This window comes from Ostrinia nubilalis, chromosome W (genome assembly GCF_963855985.1).
Source record: "Ostrinia nubilalis chromosome W, ilOstNubi1.1, whole genome shotgun sequence".
Lineage (NCBI taxonomy): Eukaryota > Metazoa > Arthropoda > Insecta > Lepidoptera > Crambidae > Ostrinia > Ostrinia nubilalis.
In genome coordinates this window covers 5,970,976-5,993,274 of record NC_087118.1, presented here as the reverse complement: position 1 = coordinate 5,993,274, position 22,299 = coordinate 5,970,976, and the positions used below count along the sequence as shown (strand labels likewise).

The following is a 22,299-nucleotide window of genomic DNA, read 5'->3' as shown; positions in this document are numbered from 1 at the left end:
TCGTAATTGATCTATCATTTAGTACATTAAATAAAAAGACATAAGCTTATAAGTGAAAAAAGTGCTACATATAGCTTCAGTGCAGACAGAGTCGGATTTAAAAATCTAAGTTACCTAGAATGACAGTGGATCAAGCTGCGATTTTAATATAAGCGAAAAATATTAAATTCCAATGATAGTGAAATTCGAGTAATTTTACTTAGCTAAGACATGTTAATTCCAAAATATTATGTAATCATAATTTCAAGTGCAATATTTATTTATAATATGAATGCAAATTGACATTGGCTAAATATTTATGTTACATTTTCCTTTTATTATATATACTATTTTATTTCCTATATAAATGAAAATATAAAAAAGAATCTGGATCAGAGGTGGAATTGTGTAAAGCAATCGTAATCATTTGACAGTTCATAACGTACGATAAAATCAGTTAAAGTGTTTGACAGAATAATCGTACGTTATGTTACGTACGTAACTGTCAAATGATAACGATTGCTTTACACAATTCCACCTCAGTTTTAAAAAAAACTTATGGGCTGATTTCTCAATCGTCGTATAACTTTTAACTGAAGAATAGTATGAGATATGTCAAAATGTTTATTCTTTAGCAGATATTCAACGATTAAGAAATCAGTCCTAAGTCACCTAAATATCCGAGTAGCTTGCATTTTATGTTCACTAAATTAATATTAGAAAATGAAAAATAAAGAAAAAAAAACAAAAGAGCCATGATGAGGTTCAGCATAAGCTGCTACAAGTCTTGGGTTATGTTATTATTACTGATCAGTAAACAATATTAATTTGAATAAAAGTGCATAACTACTATGTTTTAATCTGTAAATAACTCTAATTATTATTTTCTTGCTTCCTCTGTAGAACGTCAAGCATCTTCAAATCAGTGTTCATCGATAGTTGACTGCTGTCGTCAATCCAATACCGGAACTGCAACTGAGATTTCAAGTCCAATGTCGATAATCCCATGATACTGATGAACCTGGAAATAAAAAGACAGTTGTAATTATTTCGTTTTAATGATTTCATTCTCTTATATTTTATTCGCAAAAAAGGACTATAGGTAATTAAGAAATGACAACATAGAGGTGAGTGGATGCGTGGTAGTATTATCACATAATACCTAATTATTACTTAAAGGGACCTCTAAATAAAATGCGGCAGGCATTTATTGTGTGACATTTGCGTTTAAAATAAGATTTCAAATTATGCATAGAATTCATTTTATAAGAGTAATATTGAACATGTCTCGGAAATGGATTTGCAATAATATACAATAGGGATGATGACTGGGTAATGAAATCAAAATTATATTTAGTCCGTCAGACAGATAATTAGAAAATATTACTCATTTTTTTTTTCTATAATCGAATAATTGCAGTATTAAATTGAGTTGAAATGTGGCGTGTCATCATTTTTGAGTAAAAATTCTACTCAAGCGTGACGTATAGCGCCATTTCAACTCGATGTAGCACTGTTATTATTTAATTATAAAAGAACATAAAAATTATGAGTCTAATATTTTCTAATTATCTGTCTGACGGACAAATAATTGAAATTTTGTCATCTAGCCTATTACTTATCTCATATTTCTTGGTCGTTTAGCGTAATAATGTTAGGTACACTTACTTGTCGTGTCGTGAACTACTATTTGCGTCTTGCGTTTATGTTTTGCTTTCTTTTCTTTCTTTATTCTTAGCCTTCTTGCTTCGTAGAGTAATATTTTACGCATTGAGACAGTAATTTCTTCTTGGCGATATCACTCCTCCTTCCTTGTGAGATGTGATCAATTCTATTCTATTCATGGCGTTTTACCTGTTGGTTAAATTTTGTTAAAAGTATTTTTTATAAAAAAAATGCCTTTAAACAAAGGTAGTAGGCGTGCGTGAACACCTGCCAGTAGAGAGGTTATATGACCTAACGACAGTTGGTGAAAAGAAAAAAGAACACTGGCTGAGTACTCCAAAGATAAGTCCAAGCTTAATGTTTATGGTATCTTAACACTTACTATTGATTATTGCGATTGAGTTGTAAAATTGTTTTACTTACATAATCAGAAAAAGGTCGTGTGGTGCATTGTCAGGCTCCGGTTCAGTTCAGTATGAAGTAGCGAAACGTAGGTAGCTAAGTATTATATTACATTTTAATTTTTATTATTTCTTCTAGTCTATACCTGAAATAGATGGCATATTAATATTATTAATAGTGAAATGTAATAAGACAATTATAATTGTATAATTTATATAAATATAAATCTGAAGATTGAAGTTGCGTTTACCTTAATTAGTAGTTAGTTCTTTTTATGTTTATGAACTCTTCAAATTTGCATTATTTTGTCAGGGCTGCGCTATTAATGCTTCATTTTGAGGAACTTGACTTGCGAGTAGATGTGGTGAGCACCATCGTAGCAATTTTAACTTTTGCATCACTCAAGTTTCTCTTTTGGCTTCTATACCTGAAATAATTAATATAAAATATGTAGTACAGATTAAAATACTAATACATATTAGAAATGCGAAAATTTGGATGTCTGTTACTTTTTCACGCAAAAACTACTGAACGGATTTTGACGAAACTTTACAGTACCTATTATTGTTTATAACCCAGAATAACACTTAGGCTATAATTTATGACGATATGTGACAAACAAAATTTCACGCCGGTGAAGCCGTGGGCAAAAGCTAGTCTTTTTATAAATTAAATAATAATTTTATTAATATTTTTAATACTTACTCTTAGTATCTTTTGAGTGTACGAGTGACAGTCATCTTGATGTCTAATTGAGTATCTTATCCAGATAAGATATAAACAGTGATATTACTAATAAATCGTTTGTCATCTGTAATATAAAACATATTAAAATTAGATTTATATTTGGCTATGCATTGTTAGAGTTTACATCGATGTATAATTAGAGACACATCAAAGCATTGCACGGCTCATCTGTGTTTTGTGTGAATGAGATGTTTCCACATTTATAAACAAGTTAGCTGCCACACACTGCCAGCCTGGTTAGTCCATCTGCAAGCTCTATAACATGACATACAATGTTAGTAAAAGACAGCCATAAATATTAGTTAAAGCCAGAGCCTCGTCAGTAAGACAGCAGGGAGCACCGCAGCGGAGCGTCTCACTCTCGCGGTGAGCCACGCCGCTGCCGCCAACAGCCGGCTGTTGGCGCGAGCAGGTGAGGTTGGCACATGGGATAGTACCATAACATTAATTTGATCTTATAATTAATTAAAGGCAAGCCAATGGTTAGTAAGATTAGTTTTGTTATGCACTCTCCCTTCTACTCCCCATCTACCTACATGAAATGTATAACATTAAAAACTGATTTTAATCATTCGCGTCCCACCCATTATAACTAAACGTCAAGCAGTGAGTACATAATGTAACTCATTCATAAATATCGCGTCAAGACATACCTAGACACATAGAAAGACACGGGTCTTTCTATTTTGAATAAAAACCATTTCATGTAGTTAGATCGCCCTACTGGGCGAATTCGATCTTCTAGCTACAATTAGTTAGCAAATAAATAATATGAATATGAATGAATTCTAAGCCCAAGCAGCGCAAGCATTTTAAAGCAGCAAGCAATTGCAAAGCAGCTACTGAAATGAATCCAAAATTTGATAGATTTGCCCGGGTAAGCCGATATTGTATATGATGAGTGTTTACGTGTGCAGTAATGTAAGAGAAGATGGGAAAGCAAAGTGAAATGGAATATGAAAAATATCACCCCATTACTGTAAGAGTGGTATATCGGAATATAACGTAATCACTTTGGAATCACCATGACATTAGCGCCTGATTCGGAACAGGAGCCTCCTCAGCCAACCAAACGAAGGAAGAGAGAATGATACCGCTGACTGAACGAACTGATTGACAGGGGAAGACTGTTAGGACGACACCCCCAGCCTGCAGGGGACGTCACTGATCCACGTGGGTGACACAGGCAGACGCCTCAGAGAGGGTGACGCCATCGAAGCGAAGAGTGTGAAGGCGACAGCCAACACAGCACGAGCATAAAGTTGAAGAGGTCGAGCGGAGGGAAGATGCAGGGTTAACGAATCAGGGCAGAGAAAATAACCGGTCGATAATGTCCCGGGTGTCAATCAAACACCTCAGCGTCGACGGAATATCAGGGTGTCCAGGTACAAGTACGAGTATGTCAATATAACAAACAACACGTGGTTCAGAAAGCAATGAGCAATGGATGTGTTCAAATGAAGTTAGTTAATGCCGTCATAAGCGAAACTGAACGAAATTGTTCTCACCAGCATAATAAGGATCGTCGTATAATTGTCATTTTGTAAAATTAATAATGTAAACGTCGCCTTTTTTCGCATTTCTTAAATAAACATTGCAAATACATCATAGGTCTCACTAAAAAACAGGTATTTTTAAAGGTATATAAAGTGCTATAAACGGTTACAAAAACAAAGTCAAAATTTATTTATTTGTAATTTTAAATAGTACTTAAATATTAATTAACAAGAATAAACATTCTAAAAAATAGCAAGTTACACTTAAAACATAACGTTATTAGTTATTTATTTCAAGAATACTCAAATTTTAACAACCATTAGATAATTTTCATAAAATGTTTAGTAAAAAAACTTTTAGTTATTGTTAATTTTATGAAATTGATCAAGTAGCAATTCCTGGTAAAGAAAGAAAATGTCACGTCCATTATGAAAACCCTCTCAACAATAAAATTACCTCATGCATGATAGCAACAACAAACTTGTAAATAAAAGGAGTAACTTTAATATTAAGAATGTGAAAGAATAATGGTAATAAAATAACAATACCATAAGAAAATTCTAAACTGAAAATATAGTAAACATTAGGTACAAAAGAAGTGAAAGCCCAAATAAAAACAAACGGTGTAGTCGATATCCAATGCTCACTTGTCTTCAGCAAGACAAGCGATAGGATGTTTTAACACCTACGACCTACAGTGCTCGAGATCCGTCGCACATCTATCTCATCAACGAGAGAAGAAGGAGGAAAATATTGAACAGAGTAGTTGAAACTGATAAATGATTAATTTTAACTTCAAAGACAAGAGGTAATTAGGATAATATTTAGCGAGGGAACATACAGCAGTTCTCAAAATGGGACCCATTTTTATCACAATTTCATTGTTAGGTTAAAATGGACGAACATAAAATATGTACCTACGCAGGACATTAAAAACAGTGCACCCAAAACAAAATTCTTATTGTTTAAATAAATGAAATTATTAAAAAGTACTATCCTGTAATATGTGAATAAGCTAACAAACATAACAAACTGAATTACAATAAAAACATTATAGGTAGGTGGTAGTCAATATTCATTATTAATTTATAGTTAATATGTACACATTCAAACATAACGTTACTTATTTAATTAGTTATTTATTTCAAGAATACTCAAATTTTAACAACCATTAGGTAATTTTCATAAAATGTTTAGTAAAAAAACTTATAGTTATTATTAATTTTATGAAATTGATCAAGTAGCAATTCCTGGCAAAGAAAGAAAATGTCACGTCCATTATGAAAACCCTCTCAACAATAAAATTACCTCATGCATGATAGCAACAACAAACTTGTAAATAAAAGGAGTAACTTTAATATTAAGAATGTGAAAGAATAATGGTAATAAAATAACAATATCATAAGAAAATTCTAAACTGAAAATATAGTAAACATTAGGTACAAAAGAAGTGAAAGCCCAAATAAAAACAAACGGTGTAGTCGATATCCAATGCTCACTTGTCTTCAGCAAGACAAGCGATAGGATGTTTTAACACCTACGACCTACAGTGCTCGAGATCCGTCGCACATCTATCTCATCAACGAGAGAAGAAGGAGGAAAATATTGAACAGAGTAGTTGAAACTGATAAATGATTAATTTTAACTTCAAAGACAAGAGGTAATTAGGATAATATTTAGCGAGGGAACATACAGCAGTTCTCAAAATGGGACCCATTTTTATCACAATTTCATTGTTAGGTTAAAATGGACGAACATAAAATATGTACCTACGTAGGACATTAAAAACAGTGCACCCAAAACAAAATTCTCATTGTTTAAATAAATGAAATTATTAAAAAGTACTATTCTGTTATATGTGAATAAGCTAACAAACATAACAAACTGAATTACAATAAAAAACATTATAGGTAGGTGGTAGTCAATATTCATTATTAATTTATAGTTAATATGTACACATTAAGAGAAAAAAGTTTTTGGTTTTATATTAAGTTATTGCAAATTTTAATATTATTAACAAAGACAGGTACTAATTAATAAAAAATATTATTTGTTGTGTAGCAACATTTATGACTTAAATGTGATTAAAAATATGAATTCCTTTTAACTATTCGTATAGTGTCGATTCGAATTAAAAAAGTATGTCCTAAATGTATAACAAGAAAAGTAACGTTATGTTTTAAATGTTTTTAGAGTTATATAAAAAACAATTTCTTGTAAAATTGTTAAAAAATATTTATATCATTTGGTTTTGGACTATTATGTATTCGTTAAATATTGATTAAACACAGTATTCATAAAAAAAACTGAATACTCCATGCAACAAAATACGTTAAGAAGTGTTTAGGATTTTAATTATTAACAGTTTAATGTCAGAGTTAGTTCTAGCTTTAACTATAACACGGATATTTAACCGGATATGTCCTGCGAAAATTGATTTTCTCGCCAAAAATCTTGTTTAAATCTTCTACAGCCATAGCGTGCAGTAACTAATAATATGACGTGATTGGATTACTAATGTTTGGCCAAAAACGTTTCCCAAATTATCACATCGCAAACAACTTATTTCATTATTTTTATCGAAATATTCATTAACAAGAGGTGATTCTGGCGCTCGGCGGCCGCTACCGCGGCACGCTTCGCTCGCCTTCGCGCGTTAATGGTCACTGTTCTAACCTAACCTAACCCACTATTTTCTGCAATACCTACTTTTTGCAAACATACAATTTTATTATTAAAATTATTGTTCAAGAAAACCATGATCATGTGCCTTATGCTTTGATTTGTGGGTAAGTATATGAAGTGTTAATTTGATCAATCAAATTATTTGGATATTTGGCAAAAAACATTTCCTATACAAAAATTTGCCATAAAAAAACTTGACCAAGTAAAATTTTGCCAAATGATAATTTGACCAAATGAATTATCGCATCCCACCGCTCCTGCCAAAAGGCCACGGCATCCTCTCTAATGGTGCGCTTCAATTCCCGGCGCTCCCTGGGGGCCAGTTGGATTCCCTCCTCCGCAAGTCGTCCTGCACGAGAGACTTACAGGTAACGCTGCCGTGCTGCACGACCTGTAAGCCTTCGTGAGTAAAATGAGCGCCGGTCGCTGAGTACTCCCTCCAACCACCTTTGTCATCACAAAAATCGACGAGCATCGGTACCATACGGCCGCAGCGTATGTCATCGTGGCCACATAAATGCCTGCGTACAGCACACTTAGGCGGGGTATCTCACGCCCCATGACGTCTTGCCAAAACCATTGGCAGCTTGTAAATCAATCAATTTCGCATGCGGCACATAGGACCTAGCCTCGTCGAGGGTCACACCAAGCGATTGCGATCGTCACATCGTCTGCGGACGCTATTACGTGTACCCACTCAGGACACGGCAGCATCAGGAGGTCGTTGAGCAGGAGGTTCCAAAGTGTCGGGCCCAACATTGATCCCTAAGGACATCCCATGGTACTGCGCTTCCACGACGTTTGAGCCCCTACATAGAGGCCCACACGCCGGTCTGTAAAGTAACTAACCAATGACCTGAAGATATTGTATGGTGGTGGAGCTCCGGTCTGTTTGGCCTTCAACAAAATCATCGGCCACCACGCGTTGTCAAAAGCACCGGAGATGTCCAGGAAGATCAGCTGCACGTATGACGCAGTACTGTTCTCGGTGATCGAGTTAATGAACTTGAGCGCCGTGACCGTAGACCGGCCACGGGTGAAACCGTGCTGAGCGTCAGATATATGTCGGTGCAAGCAGGGAGCGCAGGAGATGATGACGCGCTGCAGGATCTTACCCAGGATTGGCAAAAGAGTAATAGGCCTATAGGCCTTCGGGTCAGAGAGAGGCTTACCGTTTCCCTTCGGGAGGACCAATAGTCTACCTACCTTCCAGATGTCTGTAAAAGAACCTTCAGCAAAGGTGGTGCGATAATAACTTTAAAAAAAAAAAAAACCGACTTCAAATGCGTGAACACAAAAAAAAAACTAAAAATAAAAAAATATTGCGTATAAAAAAGTTCATCCCCAATTTTCCACCCTTGGGGGTGAAATATTTTCTTTAAATTTGCATGAAACCACCCTTTTGATAATACCTATGCAACAAAAAATAATCGTTCAAATTGATTTATAATCGGCGGAGATATTGCGTATAAAAAAGTTCATCCCCAATTTTCCACCCTTAGGGGTTGTTTTTTCTATTATTAAATTTAAATGGGACCACCCTTGAGGTATTACCTATACGTCGAAAAAAGATTTGTTCAAATCGGTTCATAATTGGCGGAGTTATCGCGTAACAAACATAGAAAAAAAAACATACGGGTCGAATTGAGAACCTCCTCCTTTTTTGAAGTCGGTTGAAAAGTAACAGTTGTTAAAAGTTTATTTGGGAAAGAAAACATTGGCGATAAGTTGTTTGCGAAGCGAAATTTGGCGAAAAGTAATTTGGCCAAACGGAAGGATACCGACGCGATTACTATTAAATCGTAACAAATAAGTTTATGAAATGTTTATTTCTAAATGTAATAATATCAATATAACTTTAAAAAAAAAACCGACTTCAAATGCGTGAACACAAATAATACCTATTCAACAAAAAAATAATCGTTCAAATTGGTTCATAATCGGCGGAGATATTGCGTATAAAAAAGTTCATCCCCAATTTTCCACCCTTGGAGGTGAAATATTTTCTTTAAATTTGCATGAAACCACCCTTTTGATAATACCTATTCAACAAAAAAATTATCGTTCAAATTGGTTTATAATCGGCGGAGATATTGCGTATAAAAAAGTTCATCCCCAATTTTCCACCCTTGGGGGTTATTTTTTTTATTATTAAATTTAAATGGGACCACCCTTGAGGTATTACCTATACGCCGAAAAAATATTTGTTCAAATCGGTTCATAATTGGCGAAGTTATCGCGTAACAAACATAGAAACAAAAAACATACGGGTCGAATTGAGAACCTCCTCCTTTTTTTGAAGTCGATTGAAAAAAAAGGTGGCATAGGGGCCCGAGCGCCAGCCTCGCCGCACCTTAACCTCAAATCAAAAAATCAAAAATCAAAAAATATTTATTCAGTTTAGACCACAAGTGGCACTTATGAACGTCAATAGAAAATAATAAAAAAAAAGAAAAGGTAGCCCTTATGGGGCACTTTACATGTCTCCTTATCTTTTGGGCCCTACCAGCGCTTCGAGACAAACATATGGCAAGTGCTGAGAAGAAACGCCGGAACAAACTCAGTCACCACTTATTGCCAGGAATTATCTAACGGTAAGAATAGTCAAATTTAAGTACATCAAATATGTGCAGACTGAACTGACCACGCATCCTTGTCATCAATATAGTCTCGAACCTTGTAGTACCCTTTGGACATAAGGGTATTTTTTATATGTATCTTAAATTTGTTTATTGGCAATTCGACAAGGTTGTGTGGTATTTTGTTAAATATGGTAATACATTTCCCCAAGAATGAATTACCTATCTTATGCAACCTAAATGATGGAACAGCAAGTTTATTCTTATGTCTCGTGTTAAATGAGTGGACGTCACTTTTCTTAGTAAATAAATGTATATGTTTACGGACATACATAATGTTATCAAATATGTATTGCGAAGCCACAGTCAATATATTGATTTCTTTAAAAACTTCTCTAAGCGAGTCACGTGGTTTAAGACCGTATATTGCCCGAACAGCTCTTTTCTGTAAAATGAAAATTGATTCTATGTCTGCTGCTGAGCCCCACAGTAAAATACCATAAGACATAATACTATGAAAATAACTAAAATATACAAGCCTTGCTGTTTCAACATCAGTCAAGTTTCTGATCTTTCTCACCGCAAAGGCAGCTGAACTAAGTCTTCCCGCCAAGGCAGCAATATGGGGGCCCCATTGTAATTTACAGTCTAGGGTAATACCTAGAAAGACAGTAGAGTTTATCAGTTCAATGCGTTCATTATTTACTGTAATATTAGTATTAACTTGTTTGACATTAGGCATAGTGAATTTTAAACATTTAGTTTTTTTTGCGTTTAATAGCAAATTATTAGTTGTAAACCAGTCTAATACTTTGGTAAGAGCATTATTCACGTCGTCAAATATTTCCTGACGCCTGTCAGTTTTAAAAATTAAAGAAGTGTCATCAGCAAATAATACTATCTCACAAAGGTCCTTTGAATAAAAAGGTAGATCATTTATATAAATCAGAAAGAGCAATGGTCCCAGTATTGAGCCTTGGGGCACTCCCATTTTTAGGGGGGCACCCGAAGAGTTAGTTCCGTGAATATTTACTTTTTGTAATCTGTCTGAGAGGTAAGAGTGTAATAGGCTTAAGGCCTTGCCTGATACGCCATAATGTTCTAGCTTAAATAACAGAGTTTGATGATCAACATAGTCAAACGCCTTCGATAAGTCACAAAATACACCAATAGCATCCTTTTTCTCCTGCCAAGCATCGAAAATGTGTTTGATAAGAGCAACCCCTGCATCGGTCGTACTTTTCCCTTTTGTGAACCCATATTGTTTTTCATGAAACAGTTTATTTAAGTTAAAATGAGACAGTAGTTGATTGAAAATATTTTTTTCAAATATTTTACTGAGCGCAGGTAGTATCGATATAGGTCTAAAGTTGGATGGGTCACTTTTGTCTCCTGCTTTAAATAATGGTATGATTTTACTATGTTTCATCAGGGTAGGGAACTGACCTTCGTTAATACATTCATTAAAGATATGAGCTAAATGGGGAGCTATAAGAGGAATGATGGGTTTTATTATGTCTGTTGATATGCCCCATATATCCTCTGTCTTTTTTATATTTAGTTCTTTGAAAGTTTTTATAATAACTATGGGGTCTATTTGTCTAAATTTTAATGGGCTATTGCAAACATCAACACAACCCTCGAGAAGAGACATTGCCTGATATGAACATGAATTAAGATTGCTTGTTGTTATGATTGGTACATTTGAGAAGTAACCTTCGAATGCGTTTGCTACCTTATCATTGCATTTAATATACTTATTATCAATTTTTAATGCGAATGTGTCATCCCGAGATATAATTCTACAAGTTTCTTTATTAATACAATTCCAAGTAGCTTTAATTTTGTTGCCTGAGTTTTTAATTTTGTCACGTATGTAAATAGATTTTGCCATGGTACAAACTTGTTTAAAAACTTTTGAGTATTTTTTTACATATTCTATAAAGTCCGGGTCGCTACTATAGGCTTTTCTACCATATAATTCAAACATTTTTTTCCTACTAATATAAATACCTACTGTAGCCCAGTCACTGAATTTAGTTTTATTGTTTTTAATAATAATTGTTTTCTTAGGAAAAGTTTTATTGAACTCATTTTTAATTAATTCAAATAATTGCTCATATAAAATATTTATACTACAGTTAAAATAATGCAAAAGTGGGACCTTATTAGATATTTGAGATTTAAATTTGTCTTTCTGGGATGCAGTGACTGGTCTATATTCTATTTCCTTGCTCGATGGCACAAAATGGTGTTGAAATGACACTATTTGACCGCAATGATCAGAATTAACAAAATTTATTATTGATTTCTCTAGCACTAAGCAGTTACAGAATATATTGTCTAAGCAAGTAGCTGATGTTGGAGTCACCCTAGTTGGTTCAGAGAAAAGATTTAACAAGTTAAAAGATTTGAATAAATTTAAAAACCGTATTGAAAGAGAGGAATCTTCTATTATATTAATATTAAAGTCTCCACATACAACTACTTTCTTTGAACTATTACACACTCTTCTAAGTACCTCTTCCATTGTGGTTTCAAATAATTCATAGTTACTAGATGGGGGTCTATATACACATACAATAACATAGTCGTCCAGTTCTGCACATGACAGCTCAATATTTCGCTCGACAGAGAGAGATACAATATCTTTACGCTCTTTACATTTTAATTTATCATTGATTAATATTAGTGACCCTCCACGAATAGCTAACTCTCTAGTGAATGAACTAATAAGCTTATAATTATTAATGCTCAGCATTAGTTCATATTGCCTGAGCCAATGTTCCGTTAAACATAAGACATGAATATTCAATTCTTGGATAAATAACTCAATTTCCAAGTCTTTGCCGGAGAAGCCTTGTACATTTTGATGCACTAAATTAAAACCGTTAAATTTCTTTGTACCCGAATTTTGTATGCCAGAGTTATCCTCTATTGTCTTACGATGTAATTTAAATTATGATTTGGAACAGATTCCAAGGGTTGAACATCCATGTTCTGCTCAATAAAAGCAGTTTGGCTAGCCAAATTAATGGCTAAATATTTAATAAAATATGATAGCGAATTCGCTATTCGTCTTTTACAATATTTATTTAGATAATTATATTTATCTATTGTCAATAAACATTTATTTTTTAAATAATTGTTAATGTCAATTACATGGAATTTGCATTGATTATATGTCAGTGTATTCAATGTCAAATTCAATTTATATCTTAAATTATTTTCCTCCTGTGGCAAGCTTCTACTGTAGGGGAATGTGAACAAAATTATTTTATCTACATTAAGTAAACATAAGCTATCAAAGATATTTAGTAGGTCTTTTTTGCCTACATTGCCCCTATTTCCTATTAAAATTACTAATGTGGTATTTATTGAGAACGAATAATTTGTTATTTTTCTCATAATTTGTAAATAGGAAGCACCCGGTAAACAATGGTTGATTACACTTTGTCCCAAGTAACTATTAATAAGTTGGCCCATATTTTTGCCTAACTCATCACTGAACATTACTATGTTGGTTTTTTCAATATTTTTAGTTGGGGAGCCGCTGGTAAATGTGTGTGATATCCTAGGACAGTAGTCTTTGTTTAGGGTGTTTAGAGTAGGTGGTGACTCACAACCAGACTGAAAACTATCTGTACAAGATTCATCCAATAGGATAGAATTTTGACAGTTGCAATTAGATATAAATTTTTTCAAAGCCTGGAAATGTTCATCACACTCTTTTTTTGTACATTGATACCGTTCAGACATTGTGTTCAAAGATTTCTTAAGATTACATAATTTATATTCTAGGTTTTCGACATCATGTTCATATTTCAGTACACTATTCTCTAACATTGTGGAACATATGTCAAGCTCATTCTTTAGACGCTGTCTCTCATTTATATAGTTTACTTTGTTGTATAAGCATTTTTGTTTTTTAATCAACTTATTTGTTTTTTTAATATAATTACTAATTTTTACATACTTTTTAAATTTATTTTTATTTTTACTGCATCTGACAATCTTACCACATACAGGAGTATTGTTTAAAGTATTATCACAAGTTAGGTCTATGGTAATTAATTGTTTGTCAGATGCAGTTTGGGTCAGGCTGGGCGCACTACCGACTAACTCGTCAAACATGATTTGGGTTTTGGTGGCTGTGCAGGCTTCTCTTTCAGCTTCCATTAATTCGATATGGCTGTGAGCATCATAAAGGTCTTGTTTCATGATGGTCATACGTCTGAGGTTGTGTACGTACTCTTCATTGCACTCACCAAACCCGTCAATGATTAATTGTAGCCTATTCCGTTCCTCTACAATTGTCTCATAGTTGGTGTGCAGCTCAGCCATCTCTTTCTTTAAATGCTTGTTTTTATCCCACACATCCATCAGCTCCCTCTCATTGTCCTCTCTTTCCCTATTTAATTGCTCAATCAAGTCTTTGGCTGCCTTCAAATCTCTCAAAGCCAGTTGGAGTTGGGACTCCTCCCGGCGAGCAAAGGCTTTACGTGTAAGCATTGTTTCTTTTGGTAAATAATAAAGTATTAAAATGTAAATGCCAAAGGATCAATTGATCAATAATTGGAGGTTGACAAAAATGTAGGTAAATATAACCTCTTACGCGGGTGACAGTATAAGGTCACAATAATAGTATTTCGTTTCTAAAATATGCACTACTGTTGTAAATATAAAACAAATAGGTACCTGTTTCGAAAGATAGAACAATGTTAACAAAATCCAACGTAATATTTTCGTAATTGCACTGTCAAATCGGTCCTAAGTATATGCACAATTTGCACCATAAACACAATGCAATACACAGATTTAAACGTTATTTCACTTATAATTACATAAAACAGTAACAGTGATGAGTTTAGAGACCTTTTATGATATTAAATTAAATAAAAATCAGTAAATAAATTGGGACAAGTTCAAATCAGCTGTTAGCGGTAGTGTTGCCACAGGAAAAAAAAAACATAGAAAAAACATAGAAAAAACCTATTTATTACACTGCATTAACTTAAATTATACTGGTAAATTACTAATATTAGTTAACCATGCCACCACCTCAGAGACATTTTAGTGAGAATGACGAATCCAAGATATCTTTTTTCATATTCTAATGATAGTAATAATTCAGACTGAAAAAACTTAAACACAATAAGATTGAAGAGGATCCCTTTCAATCGTGTAATATGTTATTACCAATAATGTGACTGTTTTGACACTGAAGTAACCAAAAATATTTTTGACTATCTATGGGAACTGTGGCAAAGTAATGCTATAACATCACCCCATCCAAAATTAAAAGCGTAAAAATCTGGACAACTTGGTTTGACCAGTCCCCGAAGGCAGCGCCTGTTCACAGACATGACGGATGAGCCAGCCATCGCTTCACTCGATCATATTTTAGAGAATGTAACGACCCGCCTCACCACGCCACCACCCCAGAGACATTTTAGTGAGAATGACAAATCCAAGATATCTTTTTTCATATTCTAATGATAGTAATAATTCAGACTGAAAAAACTTAAACACAATAAGATTGAAGAGGATCCCTTCCAATCGTGTAATGTTTTATTACCAATAATGTGACTGTTTTGACACTAAAGTAACCAAAAATATTTTTGACTTTCTATGGGAACTGTGGCAAAGTAATGCTATAACATCACCCCATTCAAAATTAAAAGCGTAAAAATCTGGACAACTTGGTTTGACCAGTCCCCGAAGGCAGCGCCTGTTCACAGACATGACGGATGAGCCAGCCATCGCTTCACTCGATCATATTTTAGAGAATGTAACGACCCGCCTCACCACGCCACCACCCCAGAGATATTTTAGTGAGAATGACAAATCCAAGATGTCTTTTTTAATATTATAATGATAGTAATAATTCAGACTGAAAAAACTTAAACACAATAAGATTGAAGAGGATCCCTTCCAATCGTGTAATGTTTTATTACCAATAATGTGACTGTTTTGACACTAAAGTAACCAAAAATATTTTTGACTATCTATGGGAACTGTGGCAAAGTAATGCTATAACATCACCCCATTCAAAATTAAAAGCGTAAAAATCTGGACAACTTGGTTTAACCAGTCCCCGAAGGCAGCGCCTGTTCACAGACATGACGGATGAGCCAGCCATCGCTTCACTCGATCATATTTTAGAGAATGTAACGACCCGCCTCACCACGCCACCACCCCAGAGACATTTTAGTGAGAATGACAAATCCAAGATATCTTTTTTCATATTCTAATGATAGTAATAATTCAGACTGAAAAAACTTAAACACAATAAGATTGGAGAGGATCCCTTTCAATCGTGTAATGTGTTATTACCAATAATGTGACTGTTTTGACATTAAAGTAACCAAAAATATTTTTGACTATCTATGGGAACTGTGGCAAAGTAATGCTATAACATCACCCCATTCAAAATTAAAAGCGTAAAAATCTGGACAACTTGGTTTGACCAGTCCCCGAAGGCAGCGCCTGTTCACAGACATGACGGATGAGCCAGCCATCGCTTCACTCGATCATATTTTAGAGAATGTAACGACCCGCCTCACCACGCCACCACCCCAGAGACATTTTAGTGAGAATGACAAATCCAAGATATCTTTTTTCATATTCTAATGATAGTAATAATTCAGACTGAAAAAACTTAAACACAATAAGATTGGAGAGGATCCCTTTCAATCGTGTAATGTGTTATTACCAATAATGTGACTGTTTTGACATTAAAGTAACCAAAAATATTTTTGACTATCTATGGGAACTGTGGCAAAGTAATGCTATAACATCACCCCATTCAAAATTAAAAGCGTAAAAATCTGGACAACTTGGTTTGACCAGTCCCCGAAGGCAGCGCCTGTTCACAGACATGACGGATGAGCCAGCCATCGCTTCACTCGATCATATTTTAGAGAATGTAACGACCCGCCTCACCACGCCACCACCCCAGAGACATTTTAGTGAGAATGACAAATCCAAGATATCTTTTTTCATATTCTAATGATAGTAATAATTCAGACTGAAAAAACTTAAACACAATAAGATTGAAGAGGATCCCTTCCAATCGTGTAATGTTTTATTACCAATACTGTGACCGTTTTGACACTAAAGTAACCAAAAATATTTTTGACTATCTATGGGAACTGTGGCAAAGTAATGCTATAACATCACCCCATTCAAAATTAAAAGCGTAAAAATCTGGACAACTTGGTTTGACCAGTCCCCGAAGGCAGCGCCTGTTCACAGACATGACGGATGAGCCAGCCATCGCTTCACTCCATCATATTTTAGAGAATGTAACGACCCGCCTCACCACGCCACCACCCCAGAGACATTTTAGTGAGAATGACAAATCCAAGATATCTTTTTTCATATTCTAATGATAGTAATAATTCAGACTGAAAAAACTTAAACACAATTAGATTGGAGAGGATCCCTTTCAATCGTGTAATGTGTTATTACCAATAATGTGACTGTTTTGACATTAAAGTAACCAAAAATATTTTTGACTATCTATGGGAACTGTGGCAAAGTAATGCTATAACATCACCCCATTCAAAATTAAAAGCGTAAAAATCTGGACAACTTGATTTGACCAGTCCCCGAAGGCAGCGCCTGTTCACAGACATGATGGATGAGCCAGCCATCGCTTCACTCGATCATATTTTAGAGAATGTAACGACCCGCCTCACCACGCCACCACCCCAGAGACATTTTAGTGAGAATGACAAATCCAAGATGTCTTTTTTCATATTCTAATGATAGTAATAATTCAGACTGAAAAAACTTAAACACAATAAGATTGAAGAGGATCCCTTCCAATCGTGTAATGTTTTATTACCAATAATGTGACTGTTTTGACACTAAAGTAACCAAAAATATTTTTGACTTTCTATGGGAACTGTGGCAAAGTAATGCTATAACATCACCCCATTCAAAATTAAAAGCGTAAAAATCTGGACAACTTGGTTTGACCAGTCCCCGAAGGCAGCGCCTGTTCACAGACATGACGGATGAGCCAGCCATCGCTTCACTCGATCATATTTTAGAGAATGTAACGACCCGCCTCACCACGCCACCACCCCAGAGACATTTTAGTGAGAATGACAAATCCAAGATATCTTTTTTCATATTCTAATGATAGTAATAATTCAGACTGAAAAAACTTAAACACAATAAGATTGAAGAGGATCCCTTTCAATCGTGTAATATGTTATTACCAATAATGTGACTGTTTTGACACTGAAGTAACCAAAAATATTTTTGACTATCTATGGGAACTGTGGCAAAGTAATGCTATAACATCACCCCATCCAAAATTAAAAGCGTAAAAATCTGGACAACTTGGTTTGACCAGTCCCCGAAGGCAGCGCCTGTTCACAGACATGACGGATGAGCCAGCCATCGCTTCACTCGATCATATTTTAGAGAATGTAACGACCCGCCTCACCACGCCACCACCCCAGAGACATTTTAGTGAGAATGACAAATCCAAGATATCTTTTTTCATATTCTAATGATAGTAATAATTCAGACTGAAAAAACTTAAACACAATAAGATTGAAGAGGATCCCTTCCAATCGTGTAATGTTTTATTACCAATAATGTGACTGTTTTGACACTAAAGTAACCAAAAATATTTTTGACTTTCTATGGGAACTGTGGCAAAGTAATGCTATAACATCACCCCATTCAAAATTAAAAGCGTAAAAATCTGGACAACTTGGTTTGACCAGTCCCCGAAGGCAGCGCCTGTTCACAGACATGACGGATGAGCCAGCCATCGCTTCACTCGATCATATTTTAGAGAATGTAACGACCCGCCTCACCACGCCACCACCCCAGAGATATTTTAGTGAGAATGACAAATCCAAGATGTCTTTTTTAATATTATAATGATAGTAATAATTCAGACTGAAAAAACTTAAACACAATAAGATTGAAGAGGATCCCTTCCAATCGTGTAATGTTTTATTACCAATAATGTGACTGTTTTGACACTAAAGTAACCAAAAATATTTTTGACTATCTATGGGAACTGTGGCAAAGTAATGCTATAACATCACCCCATTCAAAATTAAAAGCGTAAAAATCTGGACAACTTGGTTTAACCAGTCCCCGAAGGCAGCGCCTGTTCACAGACATGACGGATGAGCCAGCCATCGCTTCACTCGATCATATTTTAGAGAATGTAACGACCCGCCTCACCACGCCACCACCCCAGAGACATTTTAGTGAGAATGACAAATCCAAGATATCTTTTTTCATATTCTAATGATAGTAATAATTCAGACTGAAAAAACTTAAACACAATAAGATTGGAGAGGATCCCTTTCAATCGTGTAATGTGTTATTACCAATAATGTGACTGTTTTGACATTAAAGTAACCAAAAATATTTTTGACTATCTATGGGAACTGTGGCAAAGTAATGCTATAACATCACCCCATTCAAAATTAAAAGCGTAAAAATCTGGACAACTTGGTTTGACCAGTCCCCGAAGGCAGCGCCTGTTCACAGACATGACGGATGAGCCAGCCATCGCTTCACTCGATCATATTTTAGAGAATGTAACGACCCGCCTCACCACGCCACCACCCCAGAGACATTTTAGTGAGAATGACAAATCCAAGATATCTTTTTTCATATTCTAATGATAGTAATAATTCAGACTGAAAAAACTTAAACACAATAAGATTGGAGAGGATCCCTTTCAATCGTGTAATGTGTTATTACCAATAATGTGACTGTTTTGACATTAAAGTAACCAAAAATATTTTTGACTATCTATGGGAACTGTGGCAAAGTAATGCTATAACATCACCCCATTCAAAATTAAAAGCGTAAAAATCTGGACAACTTGGTTTGACCAGTCCCCGAAGGCAGCGCCTGTTCACAGACATGACGGATGAGCCAGCCATCGCTTCACTCGATCATATTTTAGAGAATGTAACGACCCGCCTCACCACGCCACCACCCCAGAGACATTTTAGTGAGAATGACAAATCCAAGATATCTTTTTTCATATTCTAATGATAGTAATAATTCAGACTGAAAAAACTTAAACACAATAAGATTGAAGAGGATCCCTTCCAATCGTGTAATGTTTTATTACCAATACTGTGACCGTTTTGACACTAAAGTAACCAAAAATATTTTTGACTATCTATGGGAACTGTGGCAAAGTAATGCTATAACATCACCCCATTCAAAATTAAAAGCGTAAAAATCTGGACAACTTGGTTTGACCAGTCCCCGAAGGCAGCGCCTGTTCACAGACATGACGGATGAGCCAGCCATCGCTTCACTCCATCATATTTTAGAGAATGTAACGACCCGCCTCACCACGCCACCACCCCAGAGACATTTTAGTGAGAATGACAAATCCAAGATATCTTTTTTCATATTCTAATGATAGTAATAATTCAGACTGAAAAAACTTAAACACAATTAGATTGGAGAGGATCCCTTTCAATCGTGTAATGTGTTATTACCAATAATGTGACTGTTTTGACATTAAAGTAACCAAAAATATTTTTGACTATCTATGGGAACTGTGGCAAAGTAATGCTATAACATCACCCCATTCAAAATTAAAAGCGTAAAAATCTGGACAACTTGATTTGACCAGTCCCCGAAGGCAGCGCCTGTTCACAGACATGATGGATGAGCCAGCCATCGCTTCACTCGATCATATTTTAGAGAATGTAACGACCCGCCTCACCACGCCACCACCCCAGAGACATTTTAGTGAGAATGACAAATCCAAGATGTCTTTTTTCATATTCTAATGATAGTAATAATTCAGACTGAAAAAACTTAAACACAATAAGATTGAAGAGGATCCCTTCCAATCGTGTAATGTTTTATTACCAATAATGTGACTGTTTTGACACTAAAGTAACCAAAAATATTTTTGACTTTCTATGGGAACTGTGGCAAAGTAATGCTATAACATCACCCCATTCAAAATTAAAAGCGTAAAAATCTGGACAACTTGGTTTGACCAGTCCCCGAAGGCAGCGCCTGTTCACAGACATGACGGATGAGCCAGCCATCGCTTCACTCGATCATATTTTAGAGAATGTAACGACCCGCCTCACCACGCCACCACCCCAGAGACATTTTAGTGAGAATGACAAATCCAAGATATCTTTTTTCATATTCTAATGATAGTAATAATTCAGACTGAAAAAACTTAAACACAATAAGATTGGAGAGGATCCCTTTCAATCGTGTAATGTGTTATTACCAATAATGTGACTGTTTTGACATTAAAGTAACCAAAAATATTTTTGACTATCTATGGGAACTGTGGCAAAGTAATGCTATAACATCACCCCATTCAAAATTAAAAGCGTAAAAATCTGGACAACTTGGTTTGACCAGTCCCCGAAGGCAGCGCCTGTTCACAGACATGACGGATGAGCCAGCCATCGCTTCACTCGATCATATTTTAGAGAATGTAACGACCCGCCTCACCACGCCACCACCCCAGAGACATTTTAGTGAGAATGACAAATCCAAGATATCTTTTTTCATATTCTAATGATAGTAATAATTCAGACTGAAAAAACTTAAACACAATAAGATTGAAGAGGATCCCTTCCAATCGTGTAATGTTTTATTACCAATACTGTGACCGTTTTGACACTAAAGTAACCAAAAATATTTTTGACTATCTATGGGAACTGTGGCAAAGTAATGAAGATAAAGAATTTTTTTTTTGCGCTGGCATCCCTAGCTGTCAGACGCGTAATTTTAACGGGAAAAATTTTTAATGTTAATTTACTATAATTTCGTGTAATATTGTGATAAAATATACTGAAATCAATTGTTTATTGTATAAATAATGTATACGAGTGTTATCCGACGAAAATATTTAGTATTTACACAAAAAAGTGAAGACAAAATTTCGTCAGCTGTCAACGAAAAATCTTCATAAATTCAAATTTACGGAACAAATTAACAGGGGAGTATTGTTTTTATTCATTAATTAACTAATATCTATAGGTACATTCCCAAAATCCCAAACTAATGAAACTGCCTTGTCTAAAAAAATTGGTGATACCGGTAATGGAGGGAAAACCTATATTTATTCTGATCAGCTTGGTCAGGGGGTAGGTTCTATGCTCAGGGAGCACTTGAATACACAAGTCTTGAATTATTGCTATCCAGGCAGGTTTCTGACAGAGATAATTTACGAAATTGGTAAAAACCAAGAATTAGATGAGAACTCTAATGTTATTATAATGTATGGTAATAGTTACTCTGTAGATAAAAAGAGTATAATTCAGAATATTGACCAACTCTTGGATTTGCAAAATAGGATAAAATGTAAGATAATTTTGTGTACTTTACCCTATGTAAATTCAGGGTATAATCTAAATAAGATAAACAAGAACATATTTGATTTAAATATACTTATGTATAACTTGACTTATCGTCATAGCGACGCACTTTTACTTCTTGACATAAATAAATTTATTTCTAGCTTTAAGTTGACTGTAGATACAATGTATCTCTCTAAAAAAATGAAGAATAAATTAGCCTCATTGATTGCATACAATATTAAATGTAATTATATTCATAAAACTGATCATAGTCAGGGTACTAATAATTTGATATCTCAGTATGTAAATAGTAACAATATTATGACTGTACCTACTACTAGTTGTTTAAACTGAGGCACTCGACAAAGGCCAAGCCCGGAACATTCAAGATTGTTCATCAA

At 34.9% G+C, this 22,299-nt stretch overlaps 2 long non-coding RNA genes across 2 annotated transcripts in view; both read right to left on the bottom strand.

Annotated features, from left to right (window-relative positions):
* Positions 1-347: 347 nt before the first annotated feature.
* Positions 348-2,359, bottom strand: LOC135086295 (uncharacterized). The gene is made up of 4 exons (XR_010260388.1): positions 2,297-2,359; positions 2,068-2,191; positions 1,648-1,833; positions 348-1,000 (listed from the first exon to the last, which is right to left on the bottom strand). It is a non-coding gene; the product is annotated as an uncharacterized LOC135086295 (long non-coding RNA).
* A 27-nt stretch (positions 2,360-2,386) lies between these two features.
* LOC135086361 (uncharacterized) overlaps positions 2,387-22,299 on the bottom strand; it is a 36,753-nt gene continuing 16,840 nt past the window's right edge. Inside the window, exons 3-4 of the long non-coding RNA XR_010260439.1 lie at positions 2,752-2,857; positions 2,387-2,473 (exon numbers count right to left, since the gene is read on the bottom strand). This is a non-coding gene — a long non-coding RNA (uncharacterized LOC135086361). The remainder of the gene's footprint in view (positions 2,474-2,751; positions 2,858-22,299) is intronic.